At 42.8% G+C, this 16,652-nt stretch overlaps 1 long non-coding RNA gene across 1 annotated transcript; it reads left to right on the top strand.

The window, feature by feature from the left end:
• The first annotated feature begins 964 nt into the window (after nt 1-964).
• Nucleotides 965-3,413, top strand: LOC148114993 (uncharacterized). The gene is made up of 2 exons (XR_015732929.1): nt 965-1,321; nt 2,868-3,413. It is a non-coding gene; the product is annotated as an uncharacterized LOC148114993 (long non-coding RNA).
• Nucleotides 3,414-16,652: the final 13,239 nt, after the last annotated feature.

A 16,652-nucleotide genomic window follows, 5' to 3' on the forward strand; every position in this document is an offset into this window, starting at 1 on the left:
TTTAATCATATTTATTCACAGAAATATCTGCCAAGTAATTGTGCACTGTTAAATGGTGTGGATCTGCTCACGAGCCGCTTTGAACTTAAATCCACAAGCCAAGGTTTGTGGTGATTTAATCACGTTCTGGGGTTTGCATAATAGGGCAACGTAACGTATTAATATTACAGGACAATATAGAGTTCAATTGCATAAGCACTGAATTCGCATAAGGGACCCAGTCCAGTTTTGGGAGCCTCCTGTAATTTTGGGACGATTACTTAATATTTGGGGTTTTCAGGAGTTCTAGATTTCCAGCCTCCGAAAAATAAGCCAGGTTCGTGAGCTGACTTGTAGGGCAAGAGCAGCTGTGATTTAAATTTGCGTTCAGAGCTGTTTTTATTTTAAATAAAAAGCAGCAATAAAGAAACTGCAAATTATGTTTCTTGGATATATTTTATTTCTACAGACACCAACATGGCTTGCTATGTTATTGCATGTTATATGCTCTTTGTCACTTTAGTAACCATTGATATGTTGTACTTTTTTGCATCTGCATACCTATATTTTGTACAGTTGTACCTGCCTGCCTGAATTTTGTATCCCAAATATACCTTTGTTTTCAAGAGGCAACTGGACTTTCTGGTTTTTCTTTGAAGAGGTTTCACTTCTCATCCGAGAAGCTTCTTCAGCTCTGGCTGGATGGTGGGGAACGGAAGGATTGATACTCCTTGCAGACAGCTGGTCATTTGCATCCTTTTTAGAGAGTCATTGAGGCTCTCAATGCCTCAATCAAAGCTGAAGAAGCTTCTTGGATGAGAAGTGAAATGTCTTCAAAGAAAAAATCAGAAAATCCAGTTGCCTCTTTAAAAAAAAAACACCTCCTTTGGGATAACCATGACCTGGATGACTGAGAATCTCCATAGACATCTGTATTTTGTGCATTTGTAAGAGACGAAGCCTCTTATGTCCGTCTGAGAATAGGTGGGATCCATTTAATGAAATCAGCAAAAAGAGGAAACACTCCTCCCCCCCAGACAAAAGGGTTTGAAAGTATTATTACTAATAATGATTTTTTTGTTTTGTTTTACTGGACAGAGGAACTCTTATAGCATGGAGGGCTTTTTGCTTAAAGTCCCTTCTGCAGCAAAGTGCTTTCTCCAGCGTAATCCTAGAGAGATCCAGTGAGAATCGAGTCCATCGAACTTGGCAGAGCTCTGGTGCAGAAAAAAGAGGTTTCAATCTGTCCACCTACACAATCCAAAGACTTGGAAGCAAGAAGGAAGGCGTGATTTGGATGCCTGAGCATGGCCGCGCCTTCGGATGTGGCCACCTACAGCAGGTCAGCCAAAGTCCCTAACTCCTCTCTCAATCTGACCAGTTATAAATTGACAACAGTAGCAGTTGTATAATTTTAATTTTTTTTAAATTAAATCTCTGTCTTTGCAAGATTCCCAAGGTGGCTGGGGGTGGGGGGATACGGTAGCGCTAAAAATTCTGCAAATGCAAAAAGAGGTGCGTAAGGGGTTAGGTGAGGCTTTGCGCCTAGACAGACATGGCAATTTTGACGTCCAGCAGTGAACCGTCTCAACAAATGGAGAATTTCTTATAACAGGTGCCTGATCTATGTAGGCTGCTAACTTTTCAGTCTATGTTAAGAATTCATGGTTCTCTCCTTTGGAGGCTGGGAACTCAGGATGGGAACCGTTACGCAACCTATTTATTTCTTGAGGTTTCTGGGTTTATGCCCCTGCCTTGTTTTCTTTCAATAAAATAAAATAAAACAAAATAAAATAAAATAAAATAACAGCTGCATAAAGGAACAGTTGGACTGAGAAATGGGAACAGGAGGAACATATCTCCTTTAGCCGCAGAGTGGTTGAAGGGTTGTTTTTAAATGCTTCGTTTTGGGTTGTTGTTTTTTTTCATCCTCAAGAACAAGTTGAAACCATGAAATAGAGAAAGGCACAAAGAGTTTCAGGGCTGCACACTCTTTGAGCGTGCAAAGGGCGTGAACCGAATGCAGCATCTCAAGCTTGGCTCCATCCCCCCCCCTCTTCCCACTTCAACTCAGATGCTGACATTCTGGAAACAGTTTTTTTTTTTCAAAGATGGAAACAGCTTGCTTTTAGGGCGATGTTAAGTTTGCGCATTTTAAGTTTCCCAAAGGTGCTTTTTCCAAGAGGCAGATGGACTTTCTGGGGTTTTTCTGAAGATATTTCGCTTTTCATCCAAGAAGCTTCTTCAGAGCTGAAGAAGCGAAGAAGCTTCTTGGATGAGAAGCTTCTTCAGCTCTGATTGAGGCATTGAGAGCCTCAATGACTCTCTAAAAAGGATGCAAATGACCAGCTGTCTGCAAGGAGTATCGATCCTTCCGTTCCCCACCATCCAGCCAGAGCTGAAGAAGCTTCTCGGATGAGAAGAAAAAGCAGAAACTCTGGTTGCCTTTTGGGAAAAGCACCTCTGGGATGATCACGACCTAGAAGATGGAGAATCTCCTTAGACGTTGGCGTCCCTTCTCTGCAGTTTTTTGGGTGTGTCTTCCAGGGTCTTTGATAGGAACTGCAGTTTTGTGAGCTTGGAGGTCTTCTCTTTAGCATCACACAGTGGGCTGTTGCCAGTGTGTCCGGCTTTGCTTTTCAGTAAAGACACTGGGGTTGTGGTTTGCCACCGAAGTGCTGTCTCCAGAAAATCCTTTGTCTAAGAATCAGTTGAGTTCAATCCATTGCTTTTGTTTAAAAACATAACTTTTCATGTTAGGACCCCAAACTGTCAGGTCCCTTGGTCTAAAAATGTAGAATTGTATCAGTAAAGGGGAATATTTGTAGCTCAGGGTTGAAATGAAGGGGTTCTTGGTGCTCTCTGAGCTCTTGCTTGTTTTCTTGTAGATGTTGCACAACCAAAACTTAAGTAACGTTATGATCACCAGTATTCACGATGGTCGTCTCATTTGTGTAATGAAAACATCTGCAAAAAACAACAACCAAACTAAGAGAGCACCAAAGATCCCACAGAATTGTATCGAAGCAACCCTGGAACCCATGAGTGAATTTTCTTCTCACAATCCCCTCTTCCCGTGCTTAATTTTCTTTCTGGAGATCTCCATTGTCACAAATTGGGGTGGGGATGATTTGATCTGTTTTCTTTTTTGTCTCCAATTTCTTTTCTGGTGGGGGAGGGGTTTGAATGTTCTTCAGGACTCCGTGTTCTTTTGGCTACGTGCTTCTTCAGCGTGGAAGACCAGGAATCGTGGGGAAGAGAACTAGAAGCTGTTTTTGGTGGAACTTCTGGAGACACGAAGACTTTGGAGTTGAGGAACGTCAAGTCAAACGGGCATCTGAAGGCAGATCCAAAATGGCTCCTCTGACAGTCTTTATATTCTTCCTTCTGTAAGTTTAAGCATGAATTTTAGCCATTAAAAATAAAAATAAAAACCCCTCTGGTCGTTTTAAAGGTCTGCTTCCAAGCTCTAATGGCCGAGAGACATTTTCTTCTGTAAAACTGCACATTTTACAGCTTTTATTTTGCAAAAACGAATTGGCCTGTAAAATGAATAGGCAAAAATTGAACATGGCTTTTTAACTTTATGGCTTTTAATGTGGTAAGAGCTGTCTGGACTCACCTGTGTGAGAGTTGGGCGGCCGGATAAATTTGCTTAATAAGTAAATAATTAGGTTCATAAATAGTTCTTGGAGAATGAAGGCACTCCAAACATTTTAGGAGAACATTAGGACGCATGGCCAAATTTTTCATTGGTTGGGAGCTGTTTTAGTTCATTGTCTCATGTGCAGGGTGGCCTCTATTGTCTCAGGCAGGGCTCTCTAACTTGGCCACTTTAGAACTTGTGGACTTCAACTCCCAGAATTCCCCAGCTGCCTGGGGAATTCTGGGAGTTGAAGTCCACAAGTCTTAAAGTGGCCATGTATGGAGGCCCCTGGCCTAAGATGATGGGGACATTCCTAGAGATAGAAAGATCCATGACATCTTCAGCTTTGGGGTTCAATATCCCCAACACGATTCCAAAATTCTGAGAGCTGGATATGATTGTGCCAACAGGTCCTTCAGCCTCTCCTAAGGTATAAGGCAGAGACCCTCAATCTTTTGGGCACCAGAGATCACTTCCATGGAGAAAGGATTTTCCATGGACCGGAGGGGCGTGGTTTTGCATGCTACCTGCATCCCACGGATGAGACTTTGCTTGCGTGGACTGGTTTCTGGAATGCCGCAGCCCTGTTCCCGTCCAGGGCCCGGGGTTGGGGACCCCTGGTATAAAGTACATTTGAAACTCAAAATCCCGCTTTGAGTGAGCTTTCACTTTAACCTTTCTCCAGGACTGGGCATCCAGCTTTATTAAGAAGCTAATTCCATTGATTTCCGAGAGATTCATTTCCTAATGCACGTCTCTAGGAGAGCGGCTTAGATTTGCGTCTGCGGGTTTGATCGTTACCTCTGACATTCTTCAACCGTGTCGATATGTCCCAGATTATTTGTTGAGCCTACTACACGTATGTGTCAAACACGAGGAGGACCGGGCTAGCAGTTCTGGCTTTCAAGCCTGTTAGAAGCAGGGCTCCGTGAAGGAGACGGTGGGCTGGGCTTGAAGGAGGATCTCATTCTGAACATAACACGGTGGTGAGCAGGCACCATTCTTCGGATGTCTGGCATTGCAACCGGACTGCTGGTGTTGGGTTTCTGGGAAGGTGGCAGATGGCCTCATAGCTTAAGTGTCACCCACGGGCCCAAGCGAACGGCTGCAGCTCTTTTGTCAATCATGAGGCCGTTCGGGTTATGGTTGGTTAACCTCTTTTGACTTCGATCTCGCCAAGTTGTGGTGGCTATTTTGGTGCGGCTGCACCAGCCGGGAGAGAGAGAGAGAATTGTCTGCCATCCGTAGGGTCATGGCTAGATAAGAAGACGGTCAAGGTTGGACTCCATCACTAGAGACTTTCAAGGAGAGACCGGAAGGCTGAAATGGTATAGGATCTCCTGTCCGAGCAGTGGGGTTGGACTGGATGACCTCCAAGGTCCCTAGTGGGTGAAATCTACTTACCTTCCCTACCGGTTTGGAAATGTGCGCAGGCGTGCATGTATCACTTGCGATTTTGGATCAGTGGTGGGATTCAAAAATTTTTACTACCCGTTCTGTGGGCATGGCTTGGTGGGCATGGCAGGGGAAGGATACTGTAAAATCTCCATTCCCACCCCACTCCAGGGGAAGCTTACTACAAAATCCCCATTTCTTCCCGATCAGCTGGGACTCGGGAGGCAGAGAATAGATGGGGGCGGGGCAGTCAGAGGTGGTATTTGCCGGTTCTTTGAACTACTCAAAATTTCCGCTACCGGTTCTCCAGAACTGGTCAGAACCTGCTGAAACCCACCTCTGTTTTGGACCCTCTGCGCATGTGCAAAGCCTTTTGCACATGCGCAGAGGGTTAAAAAAAAGGTTACATCCAGGAGGTGGCCAGAGCCTTGCTAACCAGTTCTCCGAACCACCCACCGTCACTGGTCCCTAGTATAACCATAGAGTTGGAATCCCCTTCCAAGTCTACTATTCTATGTTCTATCTGTTGGGCCATGGAGAAGACGTGGACAATAAGACCCACCATTTCACGAGGGACCCCCAAACACTTCTGCTCTTGATGCTTTTGTGTCCCAAAGGAGCTTTTTCCAAGAGGCAACTGGACTGCCTTGTCTTTTTCCATGAAGACGTTTCGCTTCTCATCCAAGAAGCTTCTTCAGCTCTGACCGGAGGGTGGGGAACGGAAGGATTTACATTCCTTGCAGACAGCTGGGCATTTGCGTCCTTTTTGGAGGGTCGTTGAGGCCACTTGACTGAGAATCTCTACAGACTTTTAGGCCTTCTGGGTGTGTCTTGTTTTGGGCTGACCCTGTGTGACATTACCAGCATTCGGTTTCTTCCGTTTTGATTTATTTTACGTACGATCTAAGCGGCCATTGACTGTAACATAGTCCTCGCCTTACGACCACAATGGAGCCCAACATTTCTGTTGCTGAGTGAGACCGTTGTTAAGTGAATTTTTGGCCCTTTTACGACCTATCTTGCCACCGTTGTTAAGTGGACGCCCGCAGTTGTTAAATTAATCACAACGTGGTTGAGTGAATCTGGCTTCTCCGTGGACTCGGCTTGCCAGAAGGTCGCAAAAAGGAGTCAAAGGACCCCGAGATGCTGCACCTGTCATAAGTAGGAGTCGGTTGCTAAGCGTCTAAATTTTGATCACGTGGCCACCGGGATGCTGCAACGGTTGTAAGAGTGAAAAGGGTCATGTCCCTTTTTCCAGTGGCGTCGTAACTTCAAACGGTCACTAAATGAGCTGTTGTATATCTAGGACTACCTGTACGTTCCACGGACGAGGCATTAAATTCCTCTTGTGAGTGATTTGAACTGGCTTTCCTGCACATTCTTGGGGGATTCCGTGGGTTGATCCCACAATTCAACTCCCAGAATTCCCCAGCCAGCACTGTTGGATTCTGGGAGTTGAAGTCCACATACCTTAAAATGGCCGAAGGTGAGAACCCCTTCCCTACGTTTTCCACTCTAGAAATTAGGAGTTTTGATCGTACAGGTTTTTTAAATTAAAAAGCCCGTTTAAATCGTTTTGATTTGTTTTTACGTTTTCTGCTTCTCCCCGATCTCGTGTTCATTTTAAACTTCTGAATTCAGAAGATGTGGGTGCTTCATTACGGGACGTTTTTAAAGAAGAGACTGGACAGTCACTTGTCTGAAATGGTATAAGGTCTCCTGCTCGAGCAGGGGGCTGGACTAGAAGACCTCCAAGGCCCCTTCCAGCTCTATTCTGATTCTTAGAATATCCCCAAATGCCTTCCCTTCCTTCTGGTTCCAAGTATAGATTCCTTTTCCTGTGGACCTTCCCCATTTGGGTTGACCTAAGCAAGGTAGGAAGGCAGAGAAGACAGCCAAGATTGGCAAAGTAAAGGGAGAGAGGAGATAACATCCTAGATCAGTGTTTCTCAACCTTGGAAGCTTGAAGATGGGTGGACTTCAACTCCCAGAATCCCCTAGCCAGCGCTGCTGGCTGGGGGATTCTGGGAGTTGAAGTCCACCCATCTTCAAGCTTCCAAGGTTGAGAAACACTGTCCTAAAGAGTTGGATAGAGAACCTGAATTACAGTCCAACCTTCTCTGGAAGCCCCAGGTAGTTGGCAAAGTGAGCCCATCTGCTTTGTAGAGGGGAGGGGACTTTAAGGAAACGAAGTGCCAGGGGAATGCCGCCTTTCTAAGGGGAAAAGGGAAGACGGCTACATGATTAAGTATTTGTGGGGGTCCTTGGTGCTCTCTGAGCTTGGTGGTTTTCTGGCCAACATTTCATGACCCAACTAGGTAACATCATCAGTGTATCAGGACACATTTAGTTGGGTCGTGGAATGCCTGGAAGAAAAGCACCAAGCTCAAAGAGCACCAAGAACCCCTCCTCCTCCTCCTCCTCCTCCTCCTCCTCCTCCTCCTCCTCCCCCTCCCCCTCCCCCTCCCCCTCCCCCACAAACCCAACCAAGCTCAGAGAACATCAAGGACCCCACAGCCATCCTTCTCCTCCTCCTCCTCTTCTTCTTCTCCTTCTCCTTCTCCTCCTCCTCCTCCTTCTCCTTCCTCTTCTTCTTCTTCCTCTTCTTCTTCCTCTTCTCCTCCTCCTCTTCTTCTTCTCCTTCTCCTTCTCCTTCTCCTCCTCCTTCTCCTCCTCCTCCTCCTCCTTCCTCTTCTCCTTCTCCTTCTCCTTCTCCTTCTCCTCCTCCTCCTCCTCCTCCTCCTTCCTCTTCTTCTTCTTCTTCTTCCTCTTCTTCTTCCTCTCCTCCTCCTCCTCCTCCTCCTCCTCCTCCTCCTCCTCCTCCTCCTCCTCCTCCTCCTCCTCTTATCTGCAGATCCCACCAAGGACCCCACACTTCTACCCTGAACTTGCAAGTATTCTCTTCTATTGCGATAAGCATTATTTTTAAATAAAACAATTGTTACACGTTAGCCGCGTGAAAATTCTTTGCCTAGCTTTTGACAGGGTGGCTTCGATGACCGCCGACGCATCCAGTTGGGTTTTGCACAAGTCTGGGGTGAACCTTGTAATGGAGTGTCTGCTGGAGCGAGATCCAGATGTTGGGAGGTTGGCCTAACAGCCTTGGAGCTCAGCTTGGTTGTTGGGTGAACGTGGGTTGGCCTTTGTGCCCACAACAAAGAGAACCAGCTTTCGTCTTCTCACTTCTGCAGCCCAACATGCCAGCATGTTCCACAGCACATGGAGGAGGTCCCATGTCTCCTCCCGGCCGGAGCAACTGCTTCTCTTTCTGCCTTGAGTTTTGCCACTCTCCAAAAACAGGTGCTCCAGAAGGAGGGTGTGAAACCCTTCGTGCGTTGAGTGTAAGATGTTTGTCTAGAATCGAGGCCCCTTTGATCTCCGAACAGGGTGTGCTTGTGTGTTTGTGTCTGCATGCAATCCACAACAACCTCTTGGGGAGTTTCGATGGCCTTTGAACATAAGTTGATGTTCTCCAGGAACATTCTTCCTCCACCTTCCTGGTCAGGGATCTGCTGGTGTTAAAAGCGTTGAGGGTCTCTCGGGAACATCTTCCATCAACTGCCAGAGATGAAGTCCTTGTTTCCCATCCAGATCTGAGTTTTATTTATTTTTTCTTCCTTCGCCCTCATATGCCTGTGTTCAGGGAGGGATGAAGAAGCCTGAGGTTTGATTTTGAATTTTTAAATTTTATTTTACAGTTTATTTGTACATTTTCATTTCACATACATAAGCGCTTTGTGAAGAGTAACGTATTGTCTGGATCAATTGCTTACATAATAATGCTTTCCCAGTTCCTAATTTCTACTTCTGTTATCCAACCATTTATAAAACGAATCCCATGAAAGTATTCTGTATCTTCCTTCTCTTTTATCTTTAATGTCAATCTATCCATCTCTGCGCAATCTAACATTGTTTTAATTACATTCTTCTTCTCTCGGCATTTCCTCATTTTTCCAATACTGTACAAATACAATTCTTGCTGCCATCAAAACATGCAATATTAAATACAAATTCCTCATTTTCTGAATACTTTTTTTGAATATTTTGAAAGAAAATTTTATTTTGAAGTTTTGAATACACGTTGTAGGCAAAAAAAAAAAAAATGTTGGTCTATGGCACCCCAAGATCAGGAGTCTGGTAGCCCCTTTTCCAAGTAAGAAATGTGATTCATACATCTTTTAATCACATTTCTTACTCTGAAAAGCAGCTGCTAAACTCTTTCTCAAATTCTAGAAAGGTTTGAAATTTAAGCTGAAATCTTTTCCAAAGTGTAAAAATGGTCAATAAATCCACTTCCGTTCGTGGTTTTTTTTTTAAAGTTCAAATTGTTCCCTGGTATTTTAGCTATATTTTTTTTTAAAAAAAAATGCTGTTCTAGATTTCCTAGCAAAATTGGCAAACTGTTTTGCTCTGCCCAAAATGCATTTATCCAGCAAGCAGTTATTTTCATAAATCAAATACTGTTGTATGTTATCAATTAAATACGGTAAAGCACAGTAAATTAAATACAGTAAAAACCTATTACGTAGCGTTTCCTATCAAATAGCATCCAGTGCTAAAACCAAATGAACTTGAAATAATATGGAGATTCCAATATTAGTGATGATTTATTTATTTTTTTTGATAATCTGAACACCTAAAAGAAAATATGAGAAGCTAATTGGAGCAACTATATTTTTATAATTGAAATGCTTATTTTTATTTCCATCTTTCAGGTAACAGAATTTCACTTTTAATGTGTGCCAGCATGCCCACAGTAACAAATTACAATAAAGATTATCTTATCTACTCTTTATCATATAATACACATATTTTCCTATATCTCTGTGTTTTGTGCCTTCACAGAAATTCACACTGGTGATCATTGTATTTAAAATTTATGCTCAATAAATCACCGTAATAGTTATTCTAAGGTCCTTTTGGTTCTGCTTTCAAATTGCTTATATTTATTTATTTATTTATTTATTCAATTTAAATTTATGCCCCCCATCTCTCTATTAAGCAACTCTGATTGGCTTATAATATCATTAATAACCATCTGGACAATTAAAAAGTTAAAAATATTAAAGTATTAGTTAACAAACTAGATAAAAGGAGCAATGTTAAACAGGGTCGAGATGGAAGCTGATGTATATGATTTTGGAGGGGGGAAAGGATTTTTGTTTAAAAAGGAATTGTTAATTACTAAAAGAGTTTATTGTGTAATTTGGCTGAAGGTGTTGACAAGCTATTAGTATAGTTTTTGAAAGTTTCCGTAATTTTAGAGATTGCAATAAAACATTATAAGCACAATGAAAGGATAGATGCCAGCACAATATGTACCTTCATTGCCAAACTGTGCTGGACCAAAATCAGGTGAATTTGAATTAAAAATGTTTTTTTGGTCTTGTATACCGGTAATTTGAAGTACACTTGTGCCCCGTTTTGATTTTGTATAGTTGATCAAGCTTTTGGGATGGCCAGTTGTTTTTCGATTTCAGTGAGAAACGAGGGAGATATTCTGATGAATGCCAACTCTTTGTTTTATGGAGATTCTGTGTTTTTTTTCTGCTGAACGTCATTCGATGCAATTGCAGACTTACATTAGGAGCAAAATTGGATTTTAATCGCGATGCATCGGGCCACTATTCAGCCTTGCTAGATAGAGCCCTGAGCGGGTGTAGGATTAATACGTTATTTTTTTTTTTTTAATAATTTGATTTATATGCCGCCCTTCTCCGGAGATTCAGGGCGGCTTACAATGTGCTAAGCAATATTTGCTTAGCTATTATTATTTGCAGCTAAGTTATTATTTGCAGCTTCCAGATAATAAACGGCCACCTTTAAAAATCAAGAAGATGTTTTAGCAAAAGATGGAGCACCACCCCACCCACTCCTTCATACAGGTTGTCCTCAATTTACGACCACAATCGAGGCCAAAATTTCTGTCGCTAAGCAAGGCAGTTGTTAAGTCACTCCCGATTTCGAATGGTCACTAAATGAATGGTTATAAATAAGTCAAGGACTATCTGTATGTCCTCTTTAGGAAATGTTGCCAGCTGCCTCTTAGTGATATTTTTTTAAAAAAAAAAATAGTTGAACTAGGAATGGCTTGTCTACAAATGCAATCTCCTTTTCGATATCGACTCCCTGGTGCAAAATCTTGCCGTTTTCCGCTTGGGGAAAGGAAAGGGTCAAGTCAAGTCACGTGATTTTGGCCACTTTTATCCCCTTGGCAAGAGAAGCTCTTCAGCCCAACGCTGTTTGCCAAATGATGCTCCTCAAGGACGGAGAATTCCCGTTTCACCCCAACAGATGTGGGCGGGTGCAAGGATGACATCTCGGCCCCTCTGCTCATATCGTTTGGGGGGGGTTTCCTCTCCCCCTTTTTCAGCTGACGGTGAAAAGGGCTGGTTTATTTTTGGCAGGAACCGTCCTTGGCTTGACTCACTCTCTGCTACTGGTGCCAAGAAAATATCTCTATCTACTTCCCTCCCTCTCATCTCTCATCACTCATCTCTATCATCTATCTATCCATCCGTCCATCTCTATCATCAATCTCTTTCTTTCTGTCTTTCTTTCTTTCTTTCTTTCTTTCTTTCTTTCTTTCTTTCTTTCTTTCTTTCTTTCTTTCTTCCTTCCTTCCTTCCTTCCTTCCTTCCTTCCTTCTTTTTCTTTCCTTCCTTCCTTCTTTCTTTCTTTCTATACCTACCTACCTACCTCTCATCTCTCATCACTATCATCTATTTATCCATCCATCCATCTCTATCATCAATCTCTTTCTTTTTTTTTTCTTTCTATATCTACCTACCTACCTACTTACCTCTCATCTCTCATCACTCATCTCTATCATCTATCCATCCATCCATCCATCTCTACCATCAATCTATTTCTTTCTATCTATATCTCTACCTACCTACCTACCTCTCATCTCTCCACTATCATCTATCCATCCATCCATCCATCTCTATCATCAATCTATTTCTATCTATCTATCTATCTATCTATCTATCTATCTATCTATCTATCTATCTATCTATCTATCATCTATCTATCCATACCTATCTGTCTGTCTCTCTGTCAGTCTCTCTGTCTCTTTCTATCATCTCTATCTCTCTATTCTCTAGATTGCAGTTACTCTTCTTGGCACCATAATCCAAAGAGTCCAGGGCTCTTTTATTTGGGGAAAGTAATATTATTTTGGTCGGATGTTTCTGCTCTGGGCTTAGGAGGAGGGCCAGAGGCTTAATCAGAAACATCTCAGGTTCTTCAGAGGTATGCCGACACTGGAGGAATGGAGTTCTTCCCTTCGGAGGGGTTGCTTGTTAGCTTCTTCAAGGGGTCCTTGCTTGCAGAGGCCTTAAAAGTCCCCCGTGGTCCTATCTGCAGTGTAAAAGGCAGCTAGAAGAAGAACCTGCGTTGAAACGAAGGGAGGTCTAGATAGATCTCTGGTGGTCTTTCTTCTCATGGAGCTTCCTGAGATCTTTCTAGAGTGATCTCCACAGCTTCCTTGGGATGTGGTGCTAATGGGGAAATTTTTAAATTCCATCAGTTTATTCATCCTGGCTGTGAGTGTTTCTTCATGTTTGTGTCTCCACTTTTACCTAAATGTCACCTAGGGGTGACATGATAGTGGTGTTCCAATATTTAAGGGGCTCCTAAAAAAATGAGAAGGTCAAACTACCATGTTTCCCCGAAAATAAGACCCTGTCTTATATTTTTTTGAACCCCGAAATAAGTGCTTGGCTTTATTTTCAGGGAGGTCTTATTATTTTGGGACGCATGGAGCAAGATGGGGCTCCTCTTGCCGTCTTACCTGATTTCTAGCTCTGTGTTTAAATATTTTCGGGGAGGGCTTATTTTCGGGGGGAGGCTTATTTTAGCGCATGCGCTCAAAAGCCCGATTGGGCTTATTATCAGGGGAGGTCTTATTTTCAGGAAAAAGGTCTTTTTCAAGGCACCAAAGGGCAGAACAAGAAACAATGGATGGAAACTAATCAAGGAGAGAAGCAACCTGGAATTAAGGAGAAATTTCCTATCAGGGAGGACAATTAACCAGTGGAACGACTTGCCACCAGAACAGTAGTGGGTTTCAAATCCCACTACCGGTTCTCTATCGGTAGTGCACAGGTGTGCGTGCTTGCTTTGCGAGCGCATGGCACTTCTGCTCATGCACAGAGTGTTTTTGATGACGTCTAGGCAGGTGGGCAGAGTGTCCCGCTGCCGTCACTACCGGTTTGCCCGAACTGGGCAAACTGGAGGTTTTAAAGAAGAGACTGGACAGCCACTTGTCTGGAATGGTATAGGGCCGTGATGGCGAACCTGTGGCACGCGTGCCACAGCTGGTACCCGTAACCATATCAGTGGGCACGCGAGCTCAGCTTCCAGGGGGACTGGAAGTTGTCAAACGGGCCATTTTTGGCCTTCGGAGGGCCTCCAGAGGGGTGGGGAAGGCTGTTTTTGCCCTCCCCAGACGCCTAGAGAGGTCCTGGAGCCAGGTGAGAAAGAAAAACGGGCCTACCGGGCCATTGTGTGCCAGGAGTGGGGTGAGAATTAGAATTAGCCTAGAATTATGGGTATGAGCACGCATGCGCTCGACCCCCCTATCCCCCCTTCCTGGCACGCGATGGCAAAAAGGTTAGCCATCACTGGTATAGGGTCTCCTGGTTGAACAGAGGGACCGGGGGGCAACCGTGTTTTATGGATTCCTGGTCATCTTTGCAGGAAGTGAGGCCACCTCGAAACATCAGCTACCCAAAGAGATTTGAGGGGTCACCTCAGTTCTGAGGACCCTCCTCAATGCTTAGATTTACCTGACATTGCAGGCCGAGTAGCCATGTTAAGCCATTTTGTCTTTGCTGAGGTAGAAATTGAATTTGGAATGAAGAATAATAAAATTGGAAGGGACCTTGGGGGTTTTCTAGTCCAACCTCTGCTCAAAATAACAGAATAACAGATTTGGAAGGTCCTTTCCTGCCTGGGCAGGGGGTTGGACTAGAAGACCTCCAAGGTCCCTTCCTGCTCTTTTCTGAATTTGAATTAGAATTTAAATACATAGAAGTAGGATTTCCTGAAGCATACATGAAACGGTTGAGGTCCATCAAGTGAAGGAAACGGCATTGTCCTCCCAGATCCTCCCTAGAGATTCTGAAGGGAAACTTTTCAATAATTGTTGTGTTTTTTGTCACTGTTGGGAAGCAATCAGCAAACTAGCGACTCATTTATTTCTCCAAAATTTCATACCCTTAGAATACCGTTTCTATGGTAGCTTATATTACTATTGTTATGATTGCAGTAATAATTATGAGTATACTAGTTTTGTTTTTTTTTAATTAATGCATATCCTGGATTTTACAAATGAAATGCTTTGGGCTTAATTCAGAGTGATTGTTATAATGCAATTTTAATTTTGGTTTTATCTGTGGTGGAGTCGGGTCCTGTTCATAAAAAGATCAGTAATTTGTTAAACTTTCATTTGTCTCCCTGTGTTGAGTCACTGGAGAAATTATATCCGTAATATAATATAAACGGACAAGCAAATAGATGGTTTTATCAATAAAAACGCTTCTGATTTGTTATTCTGCGGGAGTGTATAAGATCCTGAACTGTATAGATTTCTAGGAAGTTCAGATCCAATCTTCAAGACAGAAGCTTTATGAAGCAAGTTGTATTTTCTCCTTTTCTTGTTCCCCCTGGCGATATTCCTGACTATTTCAATAATTAAAAAAAGAAAAATACTATTGGAAATATATATATTCCTTTGTGATATTAAAGTCAGTGCTGGCTGTTAACAGATCCGATAAATTGCTGATCCTGAAAATTGAAGCAACAGAGCAGAAGCCCATTGGGGAATAAGGCGACTGTTTGGGAACGGGCTCTGGGGCACTCTCACAAAATGGCTGGTCCCGTCCTAATGTCGTGGGTGCGGCCAGTTCCGAATGCAACGACCAGAAGGAAAACTGGGTAGATTTTTTTTTCCCTTTGGGAAAGGTGAACATACTTGGAAAGCCAAGTGCTGATTTGCAATTCCCAGGTTTTAAACGTTTTGCTAGGATAACCGCTGGGCTGGGCAAAATGCTTTTGAATAGAAACCACGCAAGAAACTGGCATTTGTGGCTTGTCAGCTTCCCAAATTTGTACAAAGGCAGCTTGGAAAGTCTTTAGCCAACCTGGTTTAAGCACATGATGAGAGCTTTTAGCAACACTTGCCGATTCTTCTAGATGCTGTGGTTTCCTCTTTGTTGTATTTTGATTGTTGGAAATACGGCATTTTAAATCTCTACATTGCATATTTTCGAATAGCGTTAGCTTAACTTCAGATGCATGGAAGCATTTGCAATTAAACCACTTCTCCTCACTTTCCTTGGAAATAAAATTTCTAAATCTCCACTTTCAATTTATATAAAGGTAATCCTTGACTTTCGATCGTGATTGAGCCCAAATTTTATGTTGCTAGGCGAGACATTAAGTCAATTTTTGCCCCCTTTTATGACCTTTCTTGCCATGGTTGTTAAGTGAACCGTGATAGTTTTTAAGTTAGTAATATAGTCATTAAGCGAATCCGGCTTCCCCGTTGCTTGCCGGAAGGTCTCAAAACGGGATCGTGTGACTCTGGGACAATGCGAGTCGTAAATATGAGTCCGTTGCCAAGGGTCTTGAATTTTGGCTCAATGTGACTACGGGGAAACTGCAATGGTCATAAGTGTGAAAAACGGTCGTAAGTCACTTTTTTCCAGGGCCGGTGTAACTTTGAATGGTCACTAAATGAACTGTTGTAAGTGGAGGACTACTTGTATTTTTCGGTGGGTCTCTATTTTTTTCTGGAACTGGTTTAGGAAGGTGCTGCATCCCTCTCTTCTTACAAGGTGGAAAATGCATATTTGTGTTCTTTCATCTATGGAGGGGGTCCCCAAACTTGACAGCTTTAAGACTTGCGGACTTCAACTCCCAGAATTCTCCAGCCAGCTCTGCTGGCTGGAGGATTCTGGGAGTTGAAATCCGCAAGTCTTAAAGCTGCCAAGTTTGAAGACCTCTGATCTATGGTATAAAAGGACATCATCTGGACACAGGGGACAAACAGTTTCAGTTTCTTAGTATGCCAGGAACTTTAATTTTAATTATTTTAATTATAATTATTTTAATTATATATATTTTTTATTTTTTAGATTTGTTTGCCACCCATCTCGCTTCACGGTGGTGTGGCTGTACTTAAAGAAAGCAAGCAAATGCTTTTCCTGAAAGTCAATTTATTTATTTTTTATTGATTTTATTGATTTATCCCATTTATTGGCCCACCCATCTTACCCCAGGATAACTCTTCAGGAATTGCTCTCCTTCTGAACTTTGTCTGAATTTTGGTCCCATGACCGTGGGGACGCTGCAACGGTCACAAGTGTGAAAAACGGTCATAAGTCACATTTTTCAATGCCGTTTTAACTTCAAACTGTCACTAAACAAACAGTTGTAAGTCCAGGACTACATATACCAATTTCCTAGGATTTTTGTATATATTTTTTTTAATGTGATGGATTGAATAAAAATGAAATTAGATGTGATCATTGGAGCTATTTGAAATAACTTTTTAACCTTCCTTGTATACGTTTACCCAGTTAGTAACCATACTAAAATTAATGATGCTTTTTCACCTGGGTTT

The sequence above is a fragment of the Pantherophis guttatus genome, chromosome 3 (genome assembly GCF_059756535.1).
Source record: "Pantherophis guttatus breed Tessera chromosome 3, ASM5975653v1, whole genome shotgun sequence".
NCBI lineage: Eukaryota > Metazoa > Chordata > Lepidosauria > Squamata > Colubridae > Pantherophis > Pantherophis guttatus.